The 6,928-nt window shown below is 26.5% G+C and overlaps 1 long non-coding RNA gene across 1 annotated transcript; it reads left to right on the forward strand.

Annotated features, from left to right (window-relative positions):
- The first annotated feature begins 4,975 nt into the window (after nucleotides 1–4,975).
- On the forward strand, nucleotides 4,976–6,229 carry LOC107803153 (uncharacterized). Its single transcript, XR_001651967.2, has 3 exons — nucleotides 4,976–5,170; nucleotides 5,294–5,418; nucleotides 5,898–6,229. It is a non-coding gene; the product is annotated as an uncharacterized LOC107803153 (long non-coding RNA).
- Nucleotides 6,230–6,928: the final 699 nt, after the last annotated feature.

The raw sequence follows: 6,928 nt of genomic DNA on the forward strand, positions 1-6,928 counted from the left end.
TTTTTAAAGGCCAAAAGCATTTATTTTTTAATTTTATCATACTAAAAATATTTTATTTAACCAAAATGATCAATATACAGTTATACACAACTGACTCATGTGACTCTAGAGTCAGATCCTACAAAAATAACCAAAGTAAAACACTAGCCTAGACTACATAAGCTATCAGTAGCCAACATAATTAAACATTTACCAATTAGCAGCCAACATTAAATATTTACCAAACAAATACACTTACCAAAGTTTTTTTTTTTTTTAAATCAAAGACTTTTAAATGTTTACCAAACAAATGCAATTACCAAAAACAGAAAACTTTTCTGCAAAAAAAAAAAGATAAAAAAGAAGAAGAAGGGCCCATAATTAAGTTCCTTTTTGATAAGTGCCTTAATATGGACAAATGATATATTGATCGAGTGCATCTTTATTTCAAGATACTAATCTTATAATTCCCCTTCAGCGTGTACACTATCTCAATAAATAAAAAAATTTCAAGAAATCGTATAAATATTATATTAAAATATTATATTTGAGTTATAAAATAAAAGTGTATATTCCTGAAAATAATAAATATTGATCATGTGTGCCTAACTCAATAAAAGAAAAACATACCCCATAAAAATTTTCAATTATCCGTCAATATATTTAATTAATACTTTGTTCTAATGTTATAATTTCATCACTCCAAATTCAAAAATTATCATTAACCTTCTCAGTTTCAACAAACATAAGATTTACGAGATTTATGATTTTCGTTTCAGAATTCTAATAATGCATTAACCAACCGAGAAACCAAACCTTAGTGTCCATATTATTTTATTTACTAGTTTTTGGGTATGCACTTTGCGTGTGTACTCTGTCTCAATAAATTAAAATTTTAAAAAATCACATTAATATTTTATTAAAAAGTTATTTGAGGTATATGATAGAAGTTAAATGAAAAAAATAAACTCCTAAAAATAATGATTGTTGAACATATTTAGATAACTGTGATAATAGTAAGAAACACAATCTCATAAGAAGTCCTCAATCAGCTTGGTCACTATATATTCAACTTGAATATTACCCAGTTTTATGATTACATTACTTTAAATTTTGAATACATATCCTTAAGATATAGGAGTTTTTTCTGAATTTTTGTTAGAAAAGCTATATATTCTTAAGTTTATTCTAGAAGACACAAACTCGGTTAACAACTAACAAAAGACAATTTTTTTTATTTTTTCTCGTAAAAATTATACTATTTCTATCAATAAAAAGTACTCTAGTAATTATTTTCAAATGATTATCAATGAATCACTATCGCAAAAGTAGAATATATTAATTATATTTTGATTAATCTACTCTTTTCAAGCATATAAACCATGTATCCGGATGCATTCGAATCAGGTCTTTTATGATTATAATGGAATTTTTGTAGTTGATTCTGAAAGGACTACATTAATATTATTCTAAAAATAGTGAAGATACGAAATCCAATCAAAATTAGAAGAAAAGATATTTCTACAAACTGAAATAAAACATTTAATGTAACATTGTGAAAAAAATAGAAATACTCACAAGCCTAAAACTCTAGAGATCACTTTCATAAGTTCTTACCTCTTGGCCCCTATTCTTTTTTTTAATATTCTGAATCTTTTAAATCTTTTTCACAATCTTTAGTTCATCCACCAAAAAGACTGTAATAATCCGGTAGAAGACGAATATATGGTGAATATGAAGTAGACTAAGGTTGTTTTACATGCAAGTTTCAACTATATTAAAGAATGACTTTCACATATTAACGTTCATAGTCAAAACATTGAAATAGTGGGTTGCGCACCCCTCCACTTCCAACCAAGAGGTTGTGAGTCCGAGTCACTCCAAGAGCAAGGTGGAGAGTCCTTGGAGGGAGGGAGCCGATGGTCTATCGGAAACAACCTCTCTACTCAAGGGTAAGGGTAAGGTCTCACTGCAACAAAATATATCTGTAGCTACGAAATCTAAGCTACAAATCTAAATTTCGTAGCTATTACTCAATAATAGCCACAAAAATTAGAATTTCATGGCTATCTATAAATTCTTAAAATTTCTTAGCCGCAAAACTAAATTTACAAAGCTAATTCATTATTTTTGCTATAATTACTAATTTTCGTGGCAATAACTACCTAAACAGCTACAAACTTATTGTTACAGTAAAATTTCATAGCTAATCATAAGTCTTTGTCACTGGTTAAAAGTTACTGTAGCAATAGCATAATTTTAGCCACAATAAAGTTTTTGAAACAAATTGTTGTAGTTAAATAAATATTTTGCTTCAAGTTATAAAATATTGTGACAATAGTTGACTTAATAGCTACGATTATGTGTCATGACAAAATAATATAGCCACAAATATTTTGATATGATATAGCCACAATTTTGCTTCAATTTTTAAATAAATCGTGGCAATAGTCGGCTTAATAACTACAATTATTTGTCATAAATGATATAGCCACGTATTTATTTTTGTGGTAAAATTTTATAGCTATTCATAAGTTTTTGCAACGACTCGAAGCTTCGTGTGGGAATAATAACATTTTAGTCACATTAAATTAGTTAAAACACAATCTTGTAGCTAATTGATATTTTTGCTTCAAGTTAAAAATAAAACGATACAAATAGTTAGCTTAATAGTTCCAATTATTTGTCATGACAAAATGAATAGTAGACAATTACCTTTCATAATTGACCATAACTATATATATTGTCATACATTTGAGGTTATCATTGCTGTAATAATATGTTAAATATAATAAATTAGCTGCAAAAAAAATTTGTGGAAGAATTCTTTTACTTCGACTATGAAAGTCATGACAAGAGTTAGCCTAAAAATTATATGCAGTTATGAAAAAATAATTTCATATAGAAATTTGGAAAAACAACAATGTATATAACTTGAAGAATTAATTAACTTCTAAATAAGAAAGATTAAAATGAAAAGCATCTTCAATCTTAAAATAGAATTTAAACAGAATAAAAATTAAACTGAAAAAAGTATAGTAAAATAGCGAGGGGTTTGCAACGAAAAATGAAATTCATTGCTAGTATTTGTACTAACATATAGCAGAAGATCTAGAAACAAAACTTCTATCGCTAACTTTATTATTCATTTTAATTTTTAGATTTAATCATTATAATTTCAATCAATTTTTAGATACATTTGTTGTATTTTAAAATCAAACTTACTTCCCCTATATTATAAAAAGCTTACACTTACACCCTCTATGAGGTAAATGTATAACTAAGTTTATTAAAATAAAACTATTAAATAATAAATTACAATTATAGCATTATTCATGTACTTATATTTCTAAAATTTTAAAAAGAGGATTAACATTTTTGTTGAAAATCTTTATTCATGCAGTTGATTAAAAAGAATAATAAATATTTTATGAAATATGCATCTTTCTTAACTCTTAAACATGAAATGAACCCAAAATACTTAATTATATAACTAGAATTGTTATATATTTGACAAAATAGTTTTATCTTCCAAAAGTCTTTAACTATAATGATACAATTCTTTTTTTTTCTCTCTAAAAATATGTAAGCCTCTTATATAATGAAAATCCTACACAAATAAAATAGCATACAACAAATTTAAGATAATTTTTCAGCGGTTCAATAAATAAACAAACTAAAATAAAATTGAGTTATTCATACGTAATAAGAATTTTATAATTAATTAAAAATACAGATAACTTACATGTTTAAAATTTAAGAAAGTTTTCACTAATAGTTGCATATCTTATCAAGCAATTTATATTTAATCACACACGTGAATAAAAATTTTCAACAAAAATATTTATCTTCTCTATTAAATTTTATAAAAATAATACTTAGAACATTTTATTTAAAATTTTAATTTTTTAATAAGTATATTTTAATATACATTTAGTTATGGATGTACCTTAGAGGAAGTGTAACCATAGGATTTTCATATTTTTAGGGGATATAAGCATTTAATTTTACTATATATAGTTACACGAAGATTTGAGAGTTTAATATGGTTGACATCCAAGTCCATAGAAAAATTGATTATATTATAATTATTATTAAACAAGTTTTACGTACAGTCAAATTTTGTTCTGATATTTTTTTGTTGCTATAGTGAAACATCGTTATAGAGGATACGTATTATAACATAACATAAAAATCGATAATGAGAAAAACTTGACTTTTATAGTGAGTGGTTATTGTATAAGGATGTTATTATAGATAAGTCTGACTATATAAGTTTCAATTATAATTAAAAAAAATGGAATTATATCCCACAATTATGTGCACGACTAATTATATCAAATTTAAACAACTATAATCTTTACTAACTTCATTGTACAATAAATTATTTATATTACTGAATCAAAGAATTAAGAATTTAATATAATTCGTATACAGAAAGAGGATCTTGTCTTTCAAAAAATTGAGAATTTAATATTGCTTGATAAATGAGTTTATAAAAAATTAATTAGTATATAATAATTCATATCAAACTAAGTAGTACTTGTGATTTTCTAATATAATTTAAAAAAATATGTAATTATACAGTAACTTTGTGCTTGTAATTATTTAGATTGATCACTAATTGTATTCAATTTGAATAAGCATAATTGTTTTTATAAATCTAATTAAACACTAAAATACGAATCTAATATAATAAAAATAGGAGTATATAACAAACTACTAATAATATCATATAGTATGCAAGAAACTTTAAAGAAAAAATTAATTTAGAATATCTTTATTTTATGCAAATAATTTATTTTTTCTATGTTACTTAACATAAATTATATATTTATTCTTTTTGTATTTTCGTAGGTAGTGTTCTTACTTATAACTGTTAGCACTTACATTTCTTTGCATTTACTGAATTAAGATGTATTAATTAAAAAATAAAAGAAAGCAAAATTATATTACATAAGTATATAACAACAAGTAAAAGAATGACAAACAGCAATTGCAATTGGCCCAAAGCAAAATCACCAAAACCTAAACTACATTCTGATCTCTTCAGCCGCCAATCCCACCCCCACATCCCCTTCCCCACTTTCCCAATTCTTTCTTCAACCATGGTTACACTAAAAAATGCGAGAACGACAGAGAAGAAGAGTGAGAGAGAACCCCATAGCTTATTTATTCTTGAGCAGAAGAGGTAAGCCCGTATCTTTATATTTTACGTTTGTGAATTTTCTCATACCTACTTGACATGAATTTTTGGTTTTAATTTTGCGAATTATTCAGCAATTTAATAATCTGCCCTATTTTTGATATATAGTGAGTGAAAATTTGAAGATTTTGAAGTGGTAATTTTGGGAGGAGCCATAGTTCATGGACTGTAACAACAAAGCAACATTACAAAATTGGGATGAAGATCCTTTAAGAAGTTTAAAAAGTCTACAGGTTTTTTAAACTTCTTTTGTTGCTTTGTACTTTTCTCTTTTGTTATCTGTTAAAAAATCTTGTAAAAGAATTATCATGAAATATTTCTTGTCTTATTGATATTCTATTAATATTTTTACTAATCGAACTTGCATCTTTGTATTGAAGTTGAAACTCAATTTTACCTGTTAAATATTCAATGAACTCATACAATTGTCAAATGTTGCCTTCTCCGACTAAAATACATCTTTTGGCCAAAAAGAATTAATCCATTTCAGTTGAAATTTTAGTCTAGTGCCAGACAGCATGATCCGCCTCCAATTACAAAGTGATTTGTAACTTAGAAAGCATCAATGAGACTCGGTTAAGATTCTTCTTAGTCTTTGCAAGCAATATGTCTTTAGCTTCATTAATTTTTGAAGCAATGTAGTGGCTACCTCTTGCATATGTGATCAGTTATTTTTTGCTTTGAGGCGTTAAAATACTTTATTCGTTGACAGGCAGATTCGTGAAGTTAGAGCAGCAATGACAAGTTAAGACTAAAGCTAAGGTGCAGTAGTCGGTGCTACTTAGGGAAGAGAGAAAGGCGAAGACGATGCTACTTTGTGTCTCAAGCAAGATGGTGTTGTAGAAGACTTACGTATCGTTCATTTTTTGAAATTTACAATTATGTGCAACTTGAAACCTATTGTGGAATGTAATTTTTTTTAATTCTTAGCTACATTGTAACAATTCTTATATGTATCTATTTTGGAATCTAAAATATTTGAATTTTAGCTGCAGGATAAAATTCTTGTGACCAATTATTTGTGGCAAATTCTTCAATTATAGCAATAAAAATTTAGAATTTGGGGCTACACATATATATAATTGATGGTTAATTTTTTCACTTTCCGTAGCAAATGATTAAACGATAGCTTTAATTCTATATATTTTATGGCAAAAAGAATGAATTCTTAGCTACATACCAAAATGTGTGGCAAATACTTCAATTATAGCTATAAATTTTTGAACTCGTAGCTAAATAAAAGAACAATTGCCACGAGACTGAGGTATAAAAATAGCCACAATATATGAATTTTCGTAGCAAACAAATTAATTCGTTTGCCACGATAAAACACCTTGTGGCTACAACATAAAGACTGCTACAAAGTTTATTTGTCGTGGCAAAAGAATAAGAGTTTTTGCTATAAGTATATATTTTGTGGCAAAAAAAGTTCTGTTAATATTGCTACAATACCAAAAAAATTCGTAGCAATAAATATTAGTCCTTAGCCACGAACCATGTAAAGTATGTAGCTAGCTTTTAATTACTCTACTTCTTGCTACGAATACTACGAAAAAAAATATTGTGGCAAAAGTGTTTAGCCACGGAATTTTTCATATTTAGCTACAATATATTTTGTAGCTGTAAATGCATAATGTTGTAGTGTCTGCGTACACACTACCCTCCCCCAGACTCCACTAGTAAAATTATATTAAATTGTTGTTGTTGTTGTCAAAACATTTGAAATAGAAGATTTAGAACAAG

The sequence above is a fragment of the Nicotiana tabacum genome, chromosome 2 (assembly GCF_000715075.1).
Source record: "Nicotiana tabacum cultivar K326 chromosome 2, ASM71507v2, whole genome shotgun sequence".
NCBI lineage: Eukaryota > Viridiplantae > Streptophyta > Magnoliopsida > Solanales > Solanaceae > Nicotiana > Nicotiana tabacum.